We start from the raw sequence: 15713 nt of genomic DNA, 5'->3' as shown, positions 1-15713 counted from the left end.
GTTTACTACAGTATAATTAAACGTTTAATTACTACCTATTCAACATCGGCATACACTCTTTCCTCAAAACCTGAAATAAAGATATCAGCCAGCAAGTTAATAGAGGAAACACAAAAACAACCCGAAATAGAAAATATTGTACAAACATATCTCAGCTCCAGAGAGACCTTTATACTTATAAATAAAAAATAAACGAACAACACCATGGTTAGAAAAGAAAAGGTCAAACAGACAACCAATGGTACACAAAACACAACAATCAAACTAAGGAACATATACCCCACCAAAACCGTGATATCAGGTGCTCCGTAAGCGAAACAGATCCTGATCCATATGTAGCACCCGTCGTGTTGCTTATGTACCAACCCCAGTGAAAAGTCGAATTCGGTAGGTCACATTCTTGAAAAGGAATAGTAACTGGTGATGGCGTTCATAACAATTGTGAAGGAATGATTTCAACTGCACCATTTGTAACTCTTGATTTAATACCTTCATTGTGAGCAGTAACCCTCTATCAATAACATCGATTATGATTGGAGATTTCAAACCCGGGAATATCACATCAAGTGAAAGATATATACTCCGTATGCAGGAGCTGCTGAAATGCTGCTTCATAGAAATGGAAAGTTCACAGTTTGGCAGCCGAAATCATCTCTTATGTCATTAGGTTTTGTTTTCAACTGACCCTCAATGTCAAATTCTAGATGTTACTCAAGATATAATGCAGACTTCGTTCTATCTGTTGTATGCTTCATCTCTAGTTTGATGGGATAGATGCGTTCAACATACTCAGCTAAGTTTGAATTTTTAAGTGAAAGAACATCACCTATTTAGATTGAACATAAAAGTTTGCAACTAATGGTCATTTTAAAAACTTATATGTTGAGTACCTCGTGTAATATACAAGTATATTCGGTAAGTAATAATTATAAGCTGTCGGTTTGCCATTTGTTGTTTGATTTTAGACATAAGAATTGCCGACAGCAGATTGATCGATATTTACATTTTCTCAGAATAATATTAAAATAAAGAGATATTAAGAAAATTACGCTTCTAGGCGCAGAATTAATGAAACAGTTTGATATTAAACATAATCCGTTTGTGGGTTTTAGTTTAAACTCTCTCTATTTTTTTTAGTACTTTATCAAAACTAAAAATAGATAATTAATTGCAAAATACAATTAATCATTACTTATTTGAGGCCATTGCAAATCTGTTTGTCTATGCATAACTACTAAACATCAAACATTTCCAGTGCATACTATTGATTTCACACCAGATAAAATCCTACTGTATTGAGTAACAGCTTAATCGAGTCAGAAGTCATAAGTAGATTCTATCATTCGGAAAACGAATTTCATGAAATGTGTTTTTTCAGTGACTAGTAGTCTAAAACAATTCGAACATTTCTTTGTTAAATGTATGTCTTAATTTTCTCACCTTCCATTTTCTCTGGTCTGTTTAGGTTTAATGTGATTTTGTCGGGATACAGTATTTATGAGGTATCTTTGTCTGCATAAAAAACACAATATTTCATTGTCCTGGTAAGAATGCCCTATTTTGGAAAATATATATTAGCATTGATAATAATTATTTTCAGTATTATAGTTTGAATTGCATTGCCTTTTTTGGCTTTTAGGTTCTGCGAATACAGTTTTAAAACGTTACTATTCTCTGCAGTTTGAAACTAACATGAGGTTAAATCATTTAAAAATGAGAATGAAAATTAAATTTGAACCGTGGAAAAAAAATGTATTACGTATCTGTTAATTAGTTTTTCTTTTTTTCTTTCTTGTTCTTAGTAATGCATGAATATTATAAATAGAATAATAGTCATATTGAATTTATTTCAATTTAAAAATGATTTGCGGAAACACAGAGTGGTTTTTTAATGATTATTTTGTCGATTAAAGTTGCATTGGGTAATTGCAAAGTATCCTTGTGGCAAACCTTTAAATGCCCCTTTCTGTTCTAATGTTTTAAATGATTTCTATCAGTTTTGTACACTCTTGCAGTTTGTAGTCAAGGAATTGAATATGCTTGGGAAAAATCAGCATTCTACCCTCAAAGGAAGTTATGAAACTTTTTGTTGTTTGTATAAACAGAAGATATGGTATGATTGATTGCCAATGAGACAACTCTTCACAATGTATCAAATGACACTGCAATTAACAACGAACGGTCACCGTTCGGCTTTCAACAATGAGCAAAGCCCATGTAAGATATAAAAGGCCCCGAAATGACAAGTAAAACAATTCAAATAAAGGCAACAGTAGTATACCACTGTTCAAAACTCATAAATCCATGCACAAAAAAACAAAAAAAAAACGGGGTAACACACTGAAACTGAGGGAAACGCATTAAATATTTGATGAGAACAACGACACAACAGTAAAATGTAACACACACAAAAACGGACTAAGCACTAGACAAAATCCTATGAGAATAACAAATATAACATCAAAACCAAATACATGAATTTGGGATAGATAAGTACCGTGACACGTCTTATAGAGTTACAGGCTCATGACTTTGGACAGGCACATACATAAAGAATGCGGCTGGACATTTACAATGAGTACCGGTTAAATAAAACAATCAAAGTTGAAAATAAACTCACGATAGAGCTACATGTATGGTTAATTAATGCGAGATTATTTAAGTACATTTTCAAAGACGTATTAAAATGTACATGTGGGATTTACACATAAGTTGTCCTGTGATAACTAATCACGTCCATCCATTGTTCATAAAGGACAATTAAAATGGGATTTTTAATGAAGACTTATTTTCATTCATTGATGTTATAAATAAAAAAAACTAGTCATATTGGATTAGTTCAATTCAAATATGATTTGCAGAATCACATAGTGTTTTTTTCAATATTATTATTATCGATTGCAGTTGCATTTGGTCATGTTGGTAATAGCAAAGTATCCGTGTTGCAAAATTTTCAACGTCCCGTTTCAGTTCTTAAGGATTCAAATAACTTGGAGCACTTGGTTTAGACAAGTTTGTAGTTTGTAATGTAGGAATGGAATATGTTTAAGAAAATACTCCCCATTATACCCCTTAATCCGTATTTTGGCTTGTTTTCATTTTTACGTTTGAACAGAAAACTGAGTAACAGTAAACTGAAACATTCAAATATACCAAATCACATTTTGGTTTCATATATAACCTCTTTTAAAGACTAAACAGCTGGTGAAAATTAAAGACATGAATAAGATGTGATTCTGTAAAACCCGTTTAGTTTAAACATATTTAGTTATAGTGGATTGGGAAACAAGTTTTGCAACTTATATTAATCCCTTTCTACTTTGCGGATGTGAGTGCTGCCTTGTAGCGGCATTAGCCTACTCTTTTTTCGAAATCTACAAGGGTGTCTTTAACGTACAAGAGATATGGCTCTCTCTTAACACGGGTCAGCCATTTATCGTCCCCTTCCGACGGACTATCATCGTTTCCTCAAGACCACACTCGCAAATGGTGTCGAGGGAGAGCAGAAAATTGTGTCCTGAAATTTTTTATCCCGAACGGGAATTGAGCCAGGAACCTTTGTGTTATTAGTCCGATGCACTTACCATTACACCACGGCTCTCTAAAACCCGTTTTATTGCCTCATTAAAAAAATTCATAAAATATGATATTTTTTAGGTAATTTAAACCGTGTTGTTAAAATGGCTAGTTAGTATACATATTGGTTGGATATACTAATATGTAGTATGAGTGCCAATGAAACAACTCTCCATTCATTTCATGATTTGTAAAAGTAAACCATTATAGGTAAAGGTATGGTCTCCAACACGGAGCTTTTGCTGATACTGAATAGCAAGCTATAAAAGGACCAAAAATGATCTAGTGTAAAACGATTCAAACGGAAGAAACAACGGTCTAATCTATATAAAAAAAGAAGAGACGAGAAACATGTATTAACCACATGAACAAACGACAACCACTGAACATCACGTTCCTGACTCATAGGTCTGTTTTTTTCTTAAAGAACGTGGATGTTGATCTTAATTTTTTAAATGTTTTTCTAACATTTCATGTATTCATTATTATTATTTTTTCATCATTTTTTTTATTCTATTGTGAATATTTGTTCCATCAGAAGACTGCATTGTGCAAGTTTAATTAACATTCTTTCATTAGACTGCATTATATCCAAAAGTAAAATCACAAAACTATATGAACTAAATATGAAATAATGAACTCCTAGGAAAATTCAAAACGAGAAGTCCCTTATCGAATGGCAAACTCACACAGCTCATACACATCAAACAAATTGATAACAACTTTCATACTTCTAACTTGGTACAGGCATTTTTGTAGAAAATTGTGTTTTTAAAGCATGCTGAACCTCTCACTTGCATGGCAGTCGCATCAAGTTGACAACGATGTGTGAACAAACCAAACAGATATTCAAGGTAGAAATGTCTCAAATAGACGTACAGGAGTCAACAATGTGTTATTATCTGAATCTTTATTACAACAAATATATAAGTAACAAATAAGTAAAAAAAGGCGTACAAACTAAGCACATTGACAAAACTGAAAGTCAAGAATACAATTGACAAACGCACTATTACACAATGACGGGTTTTAAAGGTACATAGCCACGTTCTTTATATAAAAGGAGCACGACAAGGCATATAGACACAGCAAATTAACAAAAATAAAAGACAGAATTTTTACTGTTTGTATTGGCGTTTATTACTTATTTTTATGTTGTTTAATTGTATACACTGATCGCGTGCTGTACACTTCGTATGCAAATGTGGATTGTATTGAAGATTCGTTACAAAAAACTATCTGTTGTATTCCTCTACGGTATAATATACTGTCAATATCAACTCTGAAATAAATGTCATTGAACTATCTTTTTTTAAAGACTATCAATTCTTGATCAAATTTGAAATAAAAGCTGACGCAAAACTTATAAGATACTATTTAGCATCGGCAATAGATAGTCAAGCATGCTTTTGAATGAGTTTGTACTAGTAATATTTGGGTATTTTTTGTGACTTGGATATACAGGTGTCTCATTGACACTTATACCACATTTTCTAATATCTATTTTAAGCTGGAGACAATAGGCAGAGAGAAATTCAGAAAAGATTATACCTATGAATAGGAACCATTAATAAAAATAACAGGTTAACTGATGCGAGTTGATTCAAGTACATTTAAAACAAAAAACCTATTCCATTTGGGATTTTAATTTAATTTGTCCTGTATTTATCTATCATGTCCGTCAATTGTTCAGAGAGGACAATGAAAGTTGGATTTTCAATTATAGATGAATTTCTACCTTTTAGTGTTATTAATATAAGATAAACGGAAACACAGCATGATTTTTTTTTAAATAAATTATTAAACGGACATATGTTTTGGAATAATCTTAAAATGTAAAAGGTAAACTTTTTTAAGATCTAAATTATATGAAAAGGGTGGGGTAACAGAACCCCAGCGACACTTCATATCGATTAAACATTGAAGTGCATGGTCCATCAATTAATATTTCTGTATTACACAAAAGCTCTTTAAATATTGCGCTCGAAATGGTCTCCATTTAGTTAAATTCTCCCTCATGAATTCGTCCGAATTTAAAACATTTCTATACTAAATACATGGCTAAATAAGAGACAAGTCATAATTTAGGTTTGTTTGCTCGCAGTAACTTTCTTATTTTCTCAGCGAAACAACATTTAATATCTTGTAAACATTTTACAAATTACAAAAATATACCACAATTCCATCTATATACATTCACAATGTCCTCTAAATACATATCAATACAAACATAACTGTAATATATTATGCAGAGCTTAACGTTAACTTCGTCTATCAAAGTTACTCGAGCACATCGATAATAATCAAACGTAATCAGGACTTATATATGCCTATAAAACCCCACCCGTACTACCGCCCTCGAAATATTCGTGCAGAAAACAACAGTAACATCAGACCACTTCTGATTTACATACTAGCCAAACTTGTACCACACGTCTAAAGATAGAAATAGAATAGGGAAATTCCAAATATAACGGAATAGAAATAAATTTAAATTCTCCCTCATGAATTCGTCCGAATTTAAAACATTTCTATACTAAATACATGGCTAAATAAGAGACAAGTCATAATTTAGGTTTGTTTGCTCGCAGTAACTTCGATAAAACAAAGGAATAAATAATTTGAGAACTATATGCCAAGATTCAAGGAAACAGCCATTTGAGATTTTAAATTGTCTTTAATATAACCATCTTTGGATTTATCAGAAGCCCATCTACCGTGGACTTTAAGTAACCTATCAGAGACTCCTCTATTAGCCCCCGTAGAAGCGCCACCACTTCTAAAACTATGAAGCCCAAACTTGAGCTTATCTAAACCAATATCTGATATAAACTCTCTAACAAAATTTCTCTCGCTCTGGTATAGGACAATGGACTATTTATATTACATAATTTATAAACATCTTTCGATTTCATAAAAGACAGTGCTCTGAAAATATAGCTATCAGAATTTTTACTCAATTCAGCTAAATTGATATACTTATTTAACCAAAAAACTGGACATAAATCTGTACCTGTTGCAGCTATAACAACAGAATTACCCCTTCTGTATAAATCAGTTTTGCTTTTATCAATGCGAATTTTAACATGACTGACTTGAAACTCAATATTATTCATCTTAATGTTAGCCAATTCACTATACCTCAAAAATCCAGAAATTCCTAACAGAAATAATACTACTACACGCAATTTTTTGAGATTATTATGATCTCCGAACTTTAAAACAATTTTCCTTAATATATCTGGCGTAATAGGTTCTTTTTTGTTTATAGGTTTACTTAGCAATCTCCTTCCTACTTCATAAATAAGACCAAGGAATTTGTCTGCACAAGGATTATGTTTGAAATTAAAGTCATGAAACCATTTTATTGAATAAAAACTTGCATCTAAAATCGCAACACTGGATCCCTGTTGAATGAGTCCACCTATATACATAGAAATCGTAGTAGTTGTCGCTGGTAAACACTCAAGTGAACATGAAACACACCATTTTTCAAACTTTTTAAAATAGCACTTGTATTTCTTAATTGTAGAATTTGATCTAAACGATTCGACAAAAGAGGGTAAATCTCGTATGATACTGGCAAATCTTGAATCATTAATAACTATAAACAAAGTAAATATAATTAACATTACTACTATAAATGAATGCGGCATTTCCCTCGCAAACAACCCAGTGCGGCATTTCCCTCGCAAACAAATGAATGCGGCATTTCCCTCGCAAACAAATGAATGCGGCATTTTCCTCGCAAACAAATGAATGCGGCATTTTCCTCGCACACTTACTGTGGCATTCAACCTCACAGTATTTAAAAAAGTCATATACTTATATATATACAGTGGCATTAACCCTCACTGTATTCATAAACAATTAATCAACAATGTTAACAATGACATATCTAATTGTTGCAGTTAAAACATCACAATGTTAAATTTAACATTCTTTCGAATATAGTCTCATATCTGATAACTGCGGCAAATAACCATCGCAGAAAACTAAATCAACTACAGTCTGTATACAACATTCAATGTATAAATCTCAATACTTCTAGAAATCCAACAACAAAACATATACATTACTGTTAAAAGGTGCAAATATACTCTTTTCTTGTGAACCTTTTGTAAAAAAGTTCATAGATTTTACATACTCTCTAAAGTCTATAACAAAAGATTTAAATCTGTCTGAAAACCTATTCACTAAGATAGGCCAAAATAACGCTGATGGCCATTTAGGTACAACTAAAGTGCCTTTAGCTTTACATAATCGCATGTGATTTAAACACTTGCTAACTAAATAACTGGTGGAACTAACCAGTTATTATGAGCAGACCAATCATATGCGAAAGCATCAACCCCGGAAGTATCCGGTGAATAATATCTAGAGTTAAAATAGTCTACTTTTTTGATTTTCGAATCTGCAAAACGATCGCATGTGAATGGTCCCCATAATTTATCAAAATATATAAAAATTTGATAGGAAACACCCCAATCGTCATAATCAAAAATTTTCTCAGATAATCTGCATAAGTATTTTTATCTCTAGGTATCCATTCAATATCCAAGAAAATATTATGTGACAAACAAATATGAAATAAGCTTAAAGCAATGTCTTGTAATTCTACTTTCATGCTACCCTTTTTAACAATCTGTACTACATTTTGGTTACCTGTATAAAGTTTAACAAATTTTCTTGTTAAATCAGATTTAAAAGAAGAAATATTCTTTTCTACAGTTTTCAATTCTCTCCATGTAGAACTTTTGCTTCTTTCATGACCATCAAACATAAAATGTACAATTTTGTTATCATTCATTATAAACCCTGCTCCGGCATACTGACTAGCGTCAGTGAAAATTACACGCTGTGGTATTCTATTTATAGGTACAATGCGTTGGAAAGATAATGACTCGCATTCAAAATACCAAAATTTTAGTTCCTTCAAAATGTTGTCATTTATAGGGATGACATCGTCCCATACAGATCTACAACAGACTAGCATATGCATATGCTTCGTCATCATTTGACAAACGTTACCAAGAGCAGGAATCATAGAAATGATTTTTCCACATATTTTAGCAATACATCTATAAGTCAAAATAGTTTTGCCATCTACTACGCTCGATATTACCAGCTTTAAAGCAAATAATTTAAGATCTAAATTATATGAAAAGGGTGGGGTAACAGAACCCCAGCGACACTTCATATCGATTAAACATTGAAGTGCATGGTCCATCAATTAATATTTCTGTATTACACAAAAGCTCTTTAAATATTGCGCTCGAAATGGTCTCCATTTAGTTCTTCAAAGTTCTTACATGAACATTGATTACTCGTTTGTTTTGCATGTTCTACTAACAACTGAGTGAAACCATGTTTGACATCATCTGTTTCCATAAAACAATATGTGAAGATTTATTTGTAATCTGTTTTAATGTCTTTATAAACCTCCATGTTTTAGCTACGCACATTACATCCAAATCACTTCCTTTCATCTCAATGCCTTCTCCAAAACGTCTGCTTGTGATAATGGTAATAAATGTGTTGCTTGTTATTAAATCCCTGACATTATTTATTTATCTCATATTTTTCACATGATTCTCTGACCTAACTATGTTCTGACACATATAACAATATAGTGATAATGCTATGCATACGGCTTTTGTTTATGTGCATATGTCTCTAATAAATTTGCTATACATATAAGGATTTGCCATATGGGATGAATATCAATGTCTACCATGTTGACCGTTAACATTGAACTTGCAATGTCAATTGATCTTAACAAAAAAATGATTCGTTGCTTTGGTTCTGTTGATTGTAATAAACATTGATTTCAACCATTTAAAAAACTGTGGCGAACAAATCAAAAGGAATATTCAACTCAAGTCTAAGATAAACTGACAATTCCATGTCAAAAATATTTCAAACACGAACAAAAGAGAAGCAACAACATTAAAACCACATCATACACACGATCTCATGCGCTCCAAAAGTGTAGGTAGGTAATGCTCCATAATGCAGCATAAAGAATGGAAAGGACCAAATGTAAGAAATCAACGATTGAATCATTCTGGTAAAATAAGATACAACCCGACTGTCTAAACTGTCACTTTAAAGAGTAACAGTTGTTCTCCTGTCAAATAAGTGTAACCTATTGAGTATGTTTACTTAGCTAAATATATAAACCAAAATAAGATGTAGAGTTATATTATCAAAAAAAATCAACAGTCAACGGGAATAAAGAAAGAAGATGTTAATATAAAAAGTACAGCTTACACTTCTAAACCGAAATCGTATAGTTTGCAATACTAAATGTCCTAATTTTTCAGCATGGGGTGCAGGTCAAAGAAAGAAACCGAACATGACAAACAGTGATCAACGACAACCACGTGCACTGAACTACATACTTCTGGCTTATCATGAAAGAACACACAGAACGTGGTGCTATGTATTTAAGCCTGCCCGCCTCAACTGTGTAATGTACCTATTATTGGTAATATATAACTCAATTACTGGCACCATTCTGAGACAGTGGTGTTATAACATAACACATTATAAAACAACCTGTAAAATTAGGTGAAAGGCGCTTGACTTAAATTGAAGAATACAAAATATGAGAATAAAATAACAAATAACAAAAGCATAAAATTCTTAAATTACCGACGTGGTAGTAGTATCCATTAAGGTTTGTCTAATTTTAACTAAAATTATATGTTCTTTCGAGTAGAAACGTATTGCAAAGATGAATAAAGTTCATATAACGTCTAGTATACTTAAACATCAAAGAATGTATTAAGGTATATCATCACAGGCACTTGTTTCTGTCAATATGGGGATTTACTATCCATACCAGTACAAAAAAAAAACACAAGGTAGCTAACGGGAATTTTCAATGTGTTCGCTTCAACCAGTATTTTATTACTTTCCCTAGGAAGTTAATATAACACAGCAATCTGATTGGTCGAATTCATCTGGTTACCTGTTTATTTATACTAGTTACCAGAAACCAGAAAAATGTGACCAATGGGATTGCACAGTTTTATTAACTTCCTAAGTAAACCGGAAGTTTAGTCCTTCTAAATTCAATGGTCTGGAAAAGGTCAATAATTCTCACTAAAGTGTGTCGTACTGTTTGAGGGGTATTCTCAAGGTACGTGAGAGTTGTTTCATTGTAAAGATAAATCAATTACCGAAAGACTGGTGTACTTTTATTCGTGAAAGGGGCAAGGGAAAGTAATAAAATATTGGTTGAAGCGAACCACTGAAAATTCCCGTTAGCTACCTTGTGTTTTTTTGTACTGGTATGGATAGTAAATCCCCATATTGACAGAAACAAGTGCCTGTGTATATCATCCTTAATTAGGTCTTAAAATGAACCTTTCTTAAAAATTGCCAGTACATTGGACTTCATGTTCGTGTTATCTCCGACTAGGGAATTTCATTACCATTGTCCTGTCTTTGTGATGTTTGTTACATTGAGCAAACCTGAATAGTTTGGAAGTAAATATCAAAGTGTAAATGTTTATAAAGATTGATTTATGTTTCCTTTCTATTTACGTGGTATAGAAACTCGGCAACAATTGATGATGGCGTTATATATACGTTTGACCTTTCAGATAATATACCAATTTAGAACTCCTAAACAAAATACGAATCTGCCATTTTATGTGATTTGTTAAATGTGTGTATTTCCGTTACGTGTTTAATCTACTTTCGTTTCTATTATAGACCAATAACTATATAAAAATGTTTTCCCTAATCAATAGGTCATGAAGGAAATGTTATTTTTTAAAAGGACAAACAAATACAAATTAATGAACGTTACAGGTGTACCACATATCAAACTTTAAATGTTAGAGAGTAGCCAGTTGGTTAAAGAAAGACAACTCCACAGTAATATGTGTAAAAAGTGTTGGAAAATTGCATCATTTCGGTTTGCTAATTATCTGTGTTAAAATTTACTTTTACTTGTATTTTACCTGCATTTTTTTTCTTGCTTAATATTCGTTATCAAGAGTTTAAGTCTTGTTTTGGCGAAGTTATTAATTTTAGTTCTTGTTTTGTTTTCGATTTAAACTTCAGATATTGTAAAGTATTATTCCCTCCTCGTTTCTCTCATGTCTTAATATTCTCATTTCTTCCGGCCCAATTATCTTCTCTTCCATTCGAACAAAACCACATTTCATTCTTTAAATATTATGAATAAAGTTTTGTTTATTTTTCCTAAAAAAATATATTTTAATTGGTATTTTCCTCTTGAACATAATTTCTAGTTTTAAGATTTGTACTGAACAAAATATTAAGTTCTAGAAAACCAAAAATAGATTGAATCGAAATACATATATCTGTGAAATATGTTTGACAGTCTTTTACGAGTTGTTCAACAAAATGCACACATATCACACATTGTCACATCGGGCCCATCAGTGTAAGTCTCTGTGCAGAAGTGTTATATTTCTTCGGATCTATTCCAACAGATCGCATAAATGCATGTCGGGCGGATTCACTTTCTCCTAATAATTGTAAAGCTATTCCGAGAATTGTGTAAGATTCAAAATGAAACAATTTCTCATTTTCAATCAAATAGCTTTCATCTATAATAAGTTCTAAAGTTCGTAGGCAATGATCTTACATTGTCTGACATTATTGAGATGATAATGACATAACAATTTTAGAAAATAAGCATACACTATAGATGAAATAAAATAATCGTCATTTTTCACTTCTATTTGTAGTTCATATGGTATAAGCCAAGAATCTTGTCTAAAATTCATCAAGTCTACCAATAATACTTTCAACATTTGTACATTACTTTTTGTTTTGAACCCTTGCAAATCGAATGATCGGACATGCATATCCGACATATCCATGAAGCGGTGTATTTTTTCAGGAGTACATTTCGATATAGAATACATGATAATGTGTAAGGCTTTACTGTATTCTTTTTTCCTATAGAAAAACGAAGCTAACATCAGCCATCCAGAAACACTGTCATGATAAATATTTTGCAGGAGAGTACAAAGACAGGATTTGTATTGTTTGTATTGGTGTTTATTATTATTTCTAGAACTATTCAGTGGAACACACTGTGCATATCGTCCAATCAACACTGACAAACAGTATGTATGTAAGTATTTTAGTGAAGATTGGTAACAGGAAATGATCTGATGTATTCCTCTTTTGTATAGATTGGTGTCCTGCTCAATAACATTATACATATGACTAGCCAAGTATAATAATTCTGAATTAACAGTGTTTGCTAACTCGATAGTATGCAATGTATGTGGTTCGATAGGATTCATCCACATTGATACCTGAAAGTTTGATAATTGATCTGAAAATAACAAGCATCGCCATCCGTAACTATGCAGTTTATAAAGTTTATCTAAAAGTATTCTACGAGCGCGTCCTTCTATTTTGTTCTCAAACAAGTTGTTCTCTGGAATGAAGTAATGTAAACAAATTGAATAATCAACAGAATAAATCAGTCTGCTTAAACATCGCATAAAACAATGAATAAGATTTTCAGGTTTCCATATTGATTGTGGCAATTCTTCTGACATCCAGAAAATAATTGTTTTCAAGAAGTATGAACAGAGTAAATCTTCACATTCAGCGTCCGTTGATATTACATCTTTCAAAAGAATTTTCAGGAGAGCATAACATATCAATTGAGTGTGTGTAAAAGTATTGATTAGAAATCTTTCACCAACAGAAAAAGAAATTCGCCATTCTATATCCTCTTTCGGCGATCCCTTAACTCCGATTGGAACAAAAAGGACACCGTGTTTTAAAATCCTTTGTTTGACTTTATAACTTGGCCATGAGTTATTTGATCTTGTTATCCAGTGTGACGCTTGTGATATCCATGTGGTACAATGAAAGCACATGGCATAGTCATGCGTTCCCTCTTTGTCAGATAAACATGGTCCATGTATTACACTATTTGAATTATGCCTGACTGCTTTTTTATAAAATGTGTTCGAAAAATATTGTTTTCCATTATGTTCTTCAGAGTAATCATCTAAAATTTTACTATAATTTGGTTTAACTAGCAATTGAGCGAAACCAGTTTTTACATCATCTGTTTCCATTGACAGATATATAACATTTGAATTGAAAGACGTTTGAACGTTTTCATAAACCTCCATCGTTTTATGTACAAACATTATATCTAAATCACTACCTCTCATCTCAAGTCCTTCGCCAAAACTTCCACTTGTGATAGGGGTTAAAAACTTCTGAAATGTCATATTATCCCTGACAGTATTCATTAATCTCAAATTTTTAACATGATTCTCTGATCCAACTATGTTCTGACACATATAACGATACAGTGCTAATGATATGGTGTTTGTTTCTGTGTCTGAAATAAACATGTCATAAAAAAATTATATTATAAATACATTATCCCTGATACTGATGTTAAAATAGATCTACTAGAGATTGCAATACAATTGTTATAACTATTTTAAAAGAGAGAAAGAAGATACCAATTTGAAAGTGATAGTCAAATATTCAAGTTAAAGATTAAAAAAAAGCATGAATGAACACATCGCAATATTAGAAATTAAATGTTTGCCGGATTTGCAATGATAATTCATGATACTGAGCGAATGGTTAAATTGTATACAAACCGACTGGCTAATAAAACTCGTTATAGGTTGCATCTTGTAATTTAAATACAGCTGTTTATCGGTAATTCGTATATCTTACCTTTGAAATTACTGCCTAATATTTTCGATAATCAACGTACTGGCTGTATCGCTGAAAATATTAGGCAATACATTGTGTGACGTCATAATTACCGATAAACAGAATAATAGGTAGTATCGTTTTTTATACTGACTATATCATGTGGAATTTCTAAACTCGCCCGACCGAGCTCGTCTAGATATTCCACATGATATAGGCAGTATCAAAACTCAACTACCTTATTCTACATTTCTCAAACCACGCCTTTTTTGTGGAGATCTTGGATATTCATAGAAAATTAATGGTTACATACTAGTTCCCATTTATACCCTCTGTGTTCCATCTAAACGGAGACATAACTTGGGAATGTTAACAGTAAATAAACATGTGCATATTGAAATCTTTGGTAACTTTTCACTCGAGGTAGGGCTAGTTCAGAAATTTATAGTTAGTTTTAACTCTGAGAAGTTCAGGGCATATATACGTTGAAAATATGCCGCACAGCCCTATATTTTGACCGTTGAAAAAAATTGTAGTGCATATGAACTTTCAATTCTAGGATAAGATTTGTTTCAAAACTTCAAAGCATAAGTGGTACAGTTTTAGCCGTTAAAGGAGTTCCTATATATGGGAAATTGCATTGTCAATATTTGCAGAAATGCAACCTATAAGGAGTAGAACATCTGTTCTCGTGTGATATATAATTCGAACATATTTTTTAAGATAAAGTAAATAAAGGAATTCACGAGAGAACGGCTTCCGTTTCTCTTGAACGTAAAAAAACAACCCTTGTAGATTTCGAAAAAGAGCAGACTAATGCCGCTATAAGGCAGCACTCGCACCAGTGAAGTGGATTAGTATTATTTGTAATGACTTGTTTCCTAATCATGCTAATTCACTATAAATAAATATTTTTTAAACTAACGGCTTTCGTCTGCTCGTGTCCAAGTAGTAGTATTCTATAGAAATTGAGACTTCTTTTAACAGTTTAGATGCATTCAATAAACTTAAACACACACTAAGCCCCATCCCTGAACTTGTTTGCCATATTGGAGTCTTTATTAAACAGTCTTTAGAACTGAGGGAGTCAGACCCGTGTCAGGCAAGGTTATGATGGTGTTTTTACATACATTTATAATTGAACTCTAATGTTCTATTATTCTATATATTGTATTGTATTACATTGTATTTCATTGTAATGCATTGTATTACATTGTATGTCATTGTTGTATTGCATTGTATTACATTATATTTCATTGTATTGCATTGTATTTTACAAAATTATTGTTTGATTGTATTGCTTGACCCTTATGGGTGTAATTGTGCAATAAAGGTTATTTATTTAAAATTACGTACCTGCCATTTTGTTTACGCAATTCAGTTGGGTATTTCCATTTCGTTTTAAATCTACTTTCGTTTCTATTTTTAACCAACAATCAAATAAA

Source organism: Mytilus trossulus, chromosome 14 (genome assembly GCF_036588685.1).
Source record: "Mytilus trossulus isolate FHL-02 chromosome 14, PNRI_Mtr1.1.1.hap1, whole genome shotgun sequence".
Classification (NCBI taxonomy): domain Eukaryota; kingdom Metazoa; phylum Mollusca; class Bivalvia; order Mytilida; family Mytilidae; genus Mytilus; species Mytilus trossulus.
The sequence above is the reverse complement of the archived record's forward strand: the minus strand, read 5'-3'. Positions refer to the sequence as shown.